General features: G+C 24.9%; 1 long non-coding RNA gene across 1 annotated transcript; it reads left to right on the top strand.

The window, feature by feature from the left end:
- Positions 1 to 4,690: 4,690 nt before the first annotated feature.
- Positions 4,691 to 5,465, top strand: LOC129284926 (uncharacterized). The gene is made up of 2 exons (XR_008587034.1): positions 4,691 to 4,824; positions 5,123 to 5,465. It is a non-coding gene; the product is annotated as an uncharacterized LOC129284926 (long non-coding RNA).
- The last annotated feature ends 5,595 nt before the right edge of the window (positions 5,466 to 11,060 follow it).

Raw genomic sequence — 11,060 nt, 5'->3', positions numbered from 1 at the left:
AATAGTTATGTATAAATAACCATTTAATATAGGTATAATATCACAATTTTTGGTTTTAAGTTAAAAAACTTAAATTGTATAGAGCTTGTGTAGGAATTCATAATGTAAATTTCATGTAAATAATTATTTTTGGCTGCTGAAATTTTGTTCTGAATTTGCTGGAAATTGTGTATTATATATTTCAATGCAAGGGTTATTAGAAATATAAGGTGGGTAGTAAAAAAAAAAAAATTAGTCACAATTTTAAACAGTTATATAAAAAATCATTTAATATTGTTACCAAAACTATTGTATCCTAATATTAAATGGTTATCCGGCAAACTGTTTAATATAACAATATATTAAATAGTTATGTATAAATAACCATTTAATATAATGATATATAAACGGTTATATCATTGAAACTGTTTAATATTTTTCTACATCTAGTAAACTGATATATTCATCAAACATATACTAGACGGTTTATTTAGAAGTGTTTAATATTTAAAATGTATTCAACGGTTATAAATGATTAAATATATTTCTTAAAATATTCAGTACCTTTTTATTCAACGGTTCATAACCATTTTATATTTAATATTTTGTAATAGTGATGAGTAGAGATGTATTGGAAAATAAATTTATTGCGTGCTTCCACAATTTCCAGCATGAAAGGCCCTATATATATTGAATTTATGTGATTTAAGAGCTTATTATGAATAATTCACAACTAGGCTTTGTAATTTACATGTACACTGCCAAATAATTTATAGGTTATATGCATTGTTTCTTTTCCACCAAATTAAAGACATTTTATGTACAGTGAAAAATCCCAACTAAGAAATATGGTTCTTTAATGTAATTTCTCAAACGGGAAGTTTTTTAGTGGGAATATGTTTCCAACGAAGTAGTCCTTGCATATGATTTCCTTTGAACAAATATGAAATGATTTAGACAAAAGTAAATATATTTTAGATAATCAATCTCAAATCTTGTACAAAGAATCTTATATCCTGAAGTTATCAGTTGTTCCTAGATAGTTGTTAATTATTATTATTATTTAATTGTTAACTAAATAATTTTATTAATAGTTATCCAATAGTAATTGACAATTTTAATATATATATATATATATATAGAGAGAGAGAGAGAGAGAGAGAGTAAATTGACAACCTTTGCAAAGTGTGCTAGACTTTAGAATAATTTTATGATGAGAAAACTTATATCCTTAATTTTATATATTTAATATATTTTTTAATTAAATTAAGATATATGTATCTTTTATAGGTTATTTAATTTCTAACAAATTCTTGTTATTATTATTATTAACATATTAAAATTTACAATTGGACAAATTAGCCCACTAGCTAAAAAAAATCTTGTACCTAAAAAATGGACCAATTTTTTGAAAATTTAGAAGCATGGCTAGTTTACATTGAGATAAAAAAATATTTATTATTGATATATAATAGGTTTATCATTAAAAATATAAAAATTTACAGGATATTTATTATTGATATGCAATGATAGATCATTAAAAAATATAATAAATTAATTATAATGTAAAATATAATAAATGTTAAGTTGTTTGTTTGGTTTTATTCTATAATATGAATTATATCTGCAAAAACACCTTTACAATTCTTTATTTGATTGAGTAAAAGTATATTAAATATATAAAATTAAGTATATAAATCTTGTTGTGGACTGATTTCATGGTACTCTTGAATAGGCTTAAAAGTAATCTTTCTAAAGAAAACATAAATTTTGATTTTTATAGTTTGTTCACATTTTATTGTTAATTTTTGCATATTTTTTTATATTTTAAATCTCTACAGTTTTATTTTTTATTATTTTAAGTTTCTTCATAAATAAAATATAAGAATCTTGGAAGAATTTAAAATAATAAAAAATAAAAATATAACAACTTAAAATATATAAAAAGTGTAAGGATAAAAAATAAAACGTAATGTTAATGTTATATTTTTCTTAATAAATAACTAAAGATGGAATAATCATTAGTAATACTGATAATGATAATGAAGCCCTGCGCCGCCGCCGCCGCCGCCGCCGCCTAAAAGACCCCAAATTTGTTGATGGTTTCCTTTCGTGGCCTGCAATATAATACTTGGAGATTGCAAAATTCAGATCATCTAAATTTAATTTCGATGGTTCACATTACAAATAAATGACCTTTTTCATAATTTATTCATCAAATTTTGTTTGATTGATCAAACTTCTCATAATTTGCACATACCTGGTTTGATGGGTACACTTAACTAGAAGAATTGGGCAAAGGAAATAGTATCACAGTACGGGAGAATTACACCCGCCCGAATGAATTTTATAGCATTTAATTTGGTTAAAATATATTTAGTTATTTAATTTTATATAAAATTTTATTTTGATCCTTTAATTATAAAAAGTTTATTTTTAGTTCTTTAATTTTAATATTGTTAATTTTATCACTGAAAAAAATATTACATTGAACTTTTAAATATTGATAAAATATTATCAAATATTAACTTATTAAATTTAAAATTTTTTTTAAAATAACAATGATCAGTATAAAAACTAATTATTTAAAACTAATGGTGTTAGGATTAAAAGACTAAAAATATACTTTATAAAAGGAAGAATGACAATTAAAGACCTTCTAAGAACATTAATCCCAATTACGGACCATGAAATTTTAAAATCTCAATTAAGGATCATGGTCCTTAATTGTGATAAAAAAATATAGTTTGTGAGGTGAAATTTACTATTGCCAGTTGGGAATTCACTAATCTAACTTGAGAAAATTTATAACGTATATTGTAAAAACATGAAACCTCATTTGAAAGTCAATTATTTAACAAAAAGTACTATTTGAAAATTCACTAACTCGACTTAAAAAAATTTCTAACGTATATTGTGAAAATATGAAACTCCATTTGAGAATCGATTGTTTAATAAAAAATACCAATTTGAATAAATCACTTTTTATTAAACAATTGATTCTCAAGTAGGGTTTTATTTTTTCACAATATATGTTAGAAATTTTTTCAAATTTAGTTAGTGAATTTTCAAGTGACATTTTTTGTTAAACATTTCATTTTCAAATGAGATTTCATGTTTTCACAATATACATTAGTAATTTTTCAAGTTGGGTTAGTAAATTTTTAAGTCGCGTTAGTGAATTCCACCTCACAAATTATATTTTTTTAATCACAATTAAGGACCATGATCTTTAATTGAGATTTTAAAATTTCACAATCCGTAATTGAGATTAATGTTTTTAGAAGGTTCTTAATTGTCATTTTTCCTTTATAAAAGTAAGGAATTAAAATAAAATTTTATATAAAGTTAAAAGATTAAAAATATATTTAAGCCTATTTAATTTTATTATAAGGAGAAAAACGTAACTTTCACTAATATTAACCACTGTGCAGGTACAATATTGCGTCCAGGCCGACCTGCCTCCATTTCTATTCTTAACCACACAATTTCAAAGGATAATTTATCTGTAATCTCTCCACCGTCCATTGTCAAAAGTTGAGGGTTAATTAATTAATTAATTTGCTAATGGTGATGTCAGATTAAAATAAGCAAAAAATCTTTTTCTTGTTGGCACATTAATATTAGACAAAGTCTTATTTTATTTATTTATTTGCAATAAAACAAACCCTAACATGTGATTAGGATTGGGTTGATTGAAGATGAGTTCAATGTTAATCATAATTATACTTATCACCCATATAAAATATAAAATTTATATTAAAATTAATACATAATACAACCTTTTTTAGATTCCTTGCAAAAAAGCATGTCCAATTGCTACATATTTAAAATAATTGATAAATGAAAATAAAAAATAATTATTTTATCCTCATAGTTTGGATTCAATTAAAATTAAATCATTAAATTTTAACTTGATGCAACTCAATATTTATTATTTTAACTCAGTTGAAATTCAAGTATTAAATTTTGAGTTGATGCAATTTAATTTTTATAATTTTGAACCCTTCAAAATGTTCGTTACTGTAAAAATAAAATTATAAAAAATAAATTTATTTCTTTAAACTTAGGGACCAATATTTTATATAGTTATAAGGATTGAATTTTAATTGAATCAAAGTTATATGAATAAAGTTGCACCAAGTTAAAGTTCATAAATTGAATTACAATTGAATTGAAATTATAAAAATTAAATGATTAATTTTTCAATAAAAAATACTATTTTTTATAAATAATTATATATAAATATTTAAATTTAGTTTTTAAACTATGCATCTTTTTGATTAAGTTAAAATAGGATAGTAAAAAGGTCAGGTTCAAGTAAAACGGACAATGCGATTCTTATTCTTTTTTTTTTATATTTATAATCTGCTATTCTTCTTATTCTTATGAAGATAGAGGTCAAATTTTATTAGAAAAGAATCATATTTGAAAAAAAAAAAGTTACATGGAGTTAATCAGTTAAATTGACAATATTTGACAAATAGTTGTGTAAAATAAAAACACGCTAAATAAGATTTAAAACTCTTGAATCTATAATTATTTACTTTAAAATTATTTTTTTAAAAAAATGTATTATAGACCTAACTTGTATTATTATTATTATTATTATTATTATTTTGGATATAAATGTCATTCTGCGAAATATTAGTCACTTTTATCATTGGGCCACGTAATTGCGGTTATAAATACGTGTGAAGCGACTTTGGCATTTCTTGTTTCAAAATTTCCGATTAGAATGTTGGAGCTCTTCGTATTGGGTTGTACTGGAATCGTCGTCTTCCTTCACGGCGCCAATTTCTTCTTCCACCTCCTCTCCCACTCCTTTCCTCTTCGATCTCTCAGGTTCAACCAATAATCTTAATCTCTGAATCGTTATTTCTGATATTTCAACTGATCATCTCTGTTTTGTTTTCTTCGATTCGATCGATTTTAATCTCCAGATTCACTACTTGTCGCTTAAAATCGATCGATTCAGAAATATACATGTACTGATAGTCGTTTTCAAATCGATTTTCCCTTCAGATCAATGTTTTTCTCCGCTCCTAATGTTCCTCTGGAAAATTTATTTGGTTTTTTGATGTGATTTTGATTTTTCATTCAATCTATTTGGTTCTGAGCGTCAAATCATGGTTTCTTGCAGCTTCTTGGGTTTCGTCGGGTGATCGATCGCTTCTTGAAGAAAACAAGAAATCACAGAAAATGGTTGAATCTGGAAGCAAAATTCATTCAGATCATAGGCTCTCCTGTTGTTAGTTGTGGCTGCTTGCGCGGAGCTTCACTATTTCTGTGAATATCTGATCGTACTGTGTAAATTTGTAAATATGACTACGATGAACGATAACAAGGCAAGTAAACTCCTGTAATAGCTAGACTCGTTGTTTTTGATTTTTATTTTTTTGGTTAGATTATATTTCATGCGGCTCTTCAATTGAAGGATTGGACTGTACATGGGTTTTTTTGATTGTTAGTTTACATAGATTAAATATGCCGGCTTACTTGATACGAGAAAGTCACGAAAAGGACAAGAAACGTGTTTTATTTTTTATTCATTAGTATCAATAAATAAAAATAATAACACTAGAGTTTCAAAATAGAAAATTTATGATGGTTAATTTTTCAATAAAATTTCTTGCAAAATAAGTTATAAATATTTATTCAGAAATACAGGTTAAACTTGACGGATTACTCATTTAAACATTTTTATAAAGCTTAATACTTGAAAAATCAGAAAGTTTTAATATAACCTTACTTCTAAGCCCAGCTTTATTAGAGTTTAGACTTTATAAAAATAAGTTTGAGCTAGAGCAGCTTTTCAAGCTCTTATTTTTTTCTTAGAAAAAAAATGAATGCTATGTAATTTATTTTCAAGGTTAGTTTATAAAACAAAATAAGGTTTGTGGCTATGTATTTTTAGTGAATTTGTTATTTAAAATGTTTTTGTGATAGTGTGATACTGTGAAACAATTATTAATTTTTTTCATTTATTCCATTTTTTGTATATTTTAATTAATTTTTAATGTTATATTATTGCACTTGATTTTTTTTTTAATAAAAAGGGTTATAGGCATGGCCTTGAAACCTTTTAATAAGGTCATGGATTTATGGGCTTGAGTTTATAAAGATCGAATCCTATAAAAATCATGTCTATATGAGTTAGGCTCACTTGTTTTCTAACTTTATCAGAAAAGAAGAATTTCAATTACGAATTGAGAGTTATAGATAAAATTTAAATTTAAATTTAACTATTTATTTGTAATTAAAACTTCTGGTTTGGACTTTTTTTAATTTGTAATTATTTAAATCAATGTTTACAGCAAATTTTACAAAAAAAAAAATTGTTAGATATATATTTGGCATAAATTTATTATTGGATAAATGAAAAAATTATTTCCTAAACTTTAAATCGACTAACACCTTAGATCTTGAATTTGTTTATTGTGTAAATTATTATCTCAACTTTTAAAAACGGTATAAGCTAGTACTTGTTGTTAATAAAAGTTAATTTTAAATTTTAATTGATCAGAAAATGATAGAAAAGGACTTCAAAATTTATAAAAAAATTATAATAATGGACCCAAAAATTATAGAAAAGGACAAAAAAAAATTTTTTGATCTTTTTTTTAATAATTTTTGATGTCATTTTCTAATCAATTAATAGTTAAAGTTAATTTTTATTTAGAATAAGGGCTAAATTGCACTATTTTTAAAAGTTAAGAGAATAATTTACATAATAAATAAATTCTGAATCTATTTGACTTAAAATTTAGGGATAATTTGCTCATTTATCTTTCATTATTTTACCTTAATTTCATTCTCCAAATAAACTGGGGAGTCTGGATTATGTGTTGTAATTTTTTTTCCTTTAGAGCGAAAACTCCTTTTCATTGGTATAATTTAATTTTCCCCAACTTGTCACTTTTTTCTCTAATTTTTTTAAATGGTTGGTCACATTTTTTCACTAAACTCAGGCATTATAAATCCCAAGTCATTAAGCCCCATGTTATCAATCACCAATCACTCATTGATTATTCACTGAAGTAATTTGTACAGAAATATTATAATTATTTGTTTTATTTTAGTCATTATAAAAAAGTAATCATTGTTTAACTTAAATTAGTTACTAATATAAACTTTTCTATTATAAAGTGGTAGTATTTTAATTATTTTACCAAAAATTATTAATGTTAAAAATCCCTAGAGATTTGAAAAGAATATGAACCCTATTGTCATTTGCATATTTTTTTAAAAAAAAATTTGTCATTTTTCCTAAAATCTTAAACGAGTTTTGATAATACTTTTTCAAAATTAATTAAATGATATTGGAGTATTGAAATTTTTATCTACATTTTTTTACTTTTTTAAATATTTTTATTTTAATAAAAAATAATTTTTCCACCAAAAAAAGAAAAATTAATTTTGACTTGCACCGAGAATTTTGTTGATTCTTTTTTCCATGCCAATTTTTTTTTTAAAAAATTCTCTATAACATCCAATTGCCTTGGCCAATACATGCACACACGCTTAACTACCAATGCATGTTTTGTTTCTGTCACTAATATATATTTGTAAATAAGTTTGGATTTATATATCAAATAAGAAGGATTGCAGCGTGACCCACAGGACTCTTTTATGTATAAAATAATAATTAAATGTATTTATCACCAAGCATTTGGATCAATTGGCAAATGAGATGATCCTACTTAATTAGTGATCTCGAGTTTAAGTCTTAAATGAGATAACATATGACAATTTTCACCTTGTAAATTTTGTTAATTATTAAAGTTCAAGTGTTGTAGATATTACTGGCTATTTTGGTTTGAGTGTTAATTATTTTTCTTTTGGCAATGACAAAAACGAGATAAGTAATTGTGAATACTGTATTTTATCCAAGCATTTTTTTAATTTAATAAAATAATAATAAATAACCAAAAAAATAAAAATATAAAAATAAAATTTAATCCTTTTTAGGATTATATTTTCAAAAAAAATTTAATTTAATTGATAGGGTTTAATTTTATCTTAGATAATCTTTTGTTGGTTAAGATTTTATTTCTTTTAGTTCATTAAAAGAATCAAAAAATTATAAATATAAAAATAAAAATTTAATCCTTTTTTAGGATTATATTTTCAAGAAATAATAATAATTTTAAAAAATTAAAAAAAATCTTGCTTAATTTTTTTAAAATCTCTCTCAAATTATCCCAACCATTCAAAATATTAGAAACTAACTTTTGAGAGTCAACTCTTTTTAAATTTCTTCCTTTAAATTTTATTGTCTTCCAAAAAAAGATATGCTTGTTTAATTCAAGGTCAGATTTTTTTCTCTAATTTTTAAAATTAATAAACATGATTAAAAATAAAAAATAATTATATTTTTTAAAAAAATTAATATATACCGATGGGTTAAATCTTAACCCATTGGTTCCAAAATCTATCCACACGGTCAGATGTAGAAAGAAAAGGAAAACTAGAGTAGCAGACCAGGGAGAAGCAAATGAAGAGAAAGAAAGTAGAAGGAGCACACATGAAATCAGAGTCACAGAGGTAGAGGAGAGGTGGAACAGGCCAGAGATGAGAGAGCTTTCGAAAAACACACAGAAAATGTAGCAAAAGAAGGGGTAAAAGCCCGAAGGAAGAAGAAGCAACCCATGGCGACGCAGTGGAAGAAGGGAAAAAGGACGAAAGAAAGAGATGCACACGATTAGGGGAGAACAGGGACAATGATCCGAGACCAAAGGAGAAATTGGTAAATCATCCTTCCTTCCTACTCTATAATGCCTACAAAAGAGAAATGGAAAGAGGGGACTGAGAGATGAGCTTTTCTTTCTAAAAAAAGAGAAACGGAAAGGGGGAGATGACCAGGAGTCCGAGAGAGAGCGAGTGATTTGGAAATGTTTTTGAGAAAAAAAAGACTGTGAGCAAAGAAGAGGCCGAGAGATGGAAAGATTTTTTGATCAAGAAATTGTTGAAGAAGGGACCAAGGATCTGAGATTTTACTTCTACCTGGGGAGAAAATGTGAGAAGGATTGAGGAAGAAGAGGATTTCTGAAGGGTCGAGGATTGATATCTCCTTACTACAATAGGTTTGAGAATTCATTTTTGTGATTTAAATTCTCGTTCTGCCTCCTAATTCCACTTCATGTTCTACTCCATGAAATTTGATTTGCTGGGTGTTTGTTTTATTCAAAGTTGTAGGGATTGAAAGGCTAAAACAATTTTCTCGAATATTTGCTAAGTTTATTTGTTGTAAGCCTGATGATCCTATTTGGTTAGCCGATTACTCTAGGTTTACATGAATTATGTATGTTCGTGGGGTGTGTTTAAGATGCCAACAAAAAATGTGACACAAGAAAGTAGGCACATCTAGAATTAGTAGATGTATGTTTGCTGAAATCTGGTCCTATATTATGAGTTTGAATATCTGAAATCGCTAGTATATTTGTTTCATTATTTGGCTACCTTGGAAATTTTTAAGAAGTTATAAATCATGCTGCTTTGTTTTTTAACAATCAAAATGTTATATGAAAATATTTAGATAATAAAAGTTTGAAGCTTATGGTTTTAACTTGGATAGGCTTGGCTTTAAATAATAATGTGTGGTTTGAACTCATTCTCCCTACAGGTCAAAGTATGTACTTGTCTTACAACATTTTGGGGCTTTTTTAAAAATTTAGGAATTAGCCTTTATGATTAATCTTAGAAGTTTCACTTTATGCTATTAGCTGTAGTTGCTTATGTTGTTGGTAACTTAAGGAGAATGCATTTTTTAAATTACGCTTGGTTGTTTCTTGAGCCATAATTATAAAGATTGCTAGGCCGTTTAACAATTAAAATTTAAATTTGCATGAATGTGACCATTTGTGTTTAGTAGACATAGCTTCAATTGTCTCTTATAAAATTGGTGGTGTGAAAATCATATGAGTCTCCATAATTGATTAAAATGATTTCATACTGTGTAAATTAGTAAGATTTTGTAGACATAAGGATCAATCTTGTACGTATTTATATGGGTTCTAAAGGCCCATCATTAAAATTAACTCTCTTTTTATAATCTAAATTAATAATTTATTTAAGTCCTATGTGAAATTTTAAGAATCTTCATAAAGACTTAAATTAATTACATCATGGATAATAAGTCCTCGCAAATATAGTGATTTTCAATTTTCATAATAAATAAATTATTTTTGTAAATAATCATATAATACTCAATTTAAAAAAATTAATTAATCAAATTAATGTATTTAAGTTATAATCACATTTATTGATTATATCTTTTAATCATGTGAGATTTTTGAATCTCCGTAGATTTTTAAGCTAATCGTATTATTGTATGAGTCAATAAGACTTTGCAGATATAACGATTAAGTTCTATTAAAATATATATATATATATATGTATAAATTATATATTAAGTCAATTAAACTAAAAATGCATTCAAATAAATTTAATTTCTTTATCATGTGAGATTTTAAAATTTGCCCAGATATATAAAATAATTGTATTACCGTATAAGCTAATAAGGTTTTGGATAATTTGCCCCTAATTTCTTTTAAAACATATATATACATACTTAAATAAATTATTATTAACGCTTAAAAATATAAATAAATTAAATTGCTAAATTAGTTTATCATATGAGATTTTGGAATCTCTATAAATATTTAGAATAACTGCATTACCGTATGAACCAAGAAAGTTCTGCAGGTATAGTGGTTAAATTTTCAATCATATAAAAAAAAAATTTAAATCCTTTTCTTTTCTTTATTTCAAAAATTCAAAAATTAAGAAAATAATTAAAATTAAATTACTTTTTACAATTTAAAACACACATATCAAAATTTTAAAAATTATTTTATTTGCAAAATGGTGAATAATTTCTAATTAATTTCTTTTTAAAAAAATATTTTCACTGACAAACTTTTAACCTTGAACTATGTAGACTTTGATCCCCATTATAGGGTATATAGGCCTCAGAGTCAGATTCTGAGTCAAGTCTTCCCTCGTAAATAAATAAATATTTCTCACTTAATTTTTATTATTTTTATATCAAACACATGAATAAAAAGGGATAATTAAAA

The sequence above is a fragment of the Prosopis cineraria genome, unplaced genomic scaffold (genome assembly GCF_029017545.1).
Source record: "Prosopis cineraria cultivar Desert tree isolate PC_DT_omini unplaced genomic scaffold, ASM2901754v1 PC11, whole genome shotgun sequence".
In the NCBI taxonomy this organism is placed as follows: Eukaryota; Viridiplantae; Streptophyta; class Magnoliopsida; order Fabales; family Fabaceae; genus Prosopis; species Prosopis cineraria.
The sequence above is the reverse complement of the archived record's forward strand: the minus strand, read 5'-3'. Positions and strand labels throughout refer to the sequence as shown.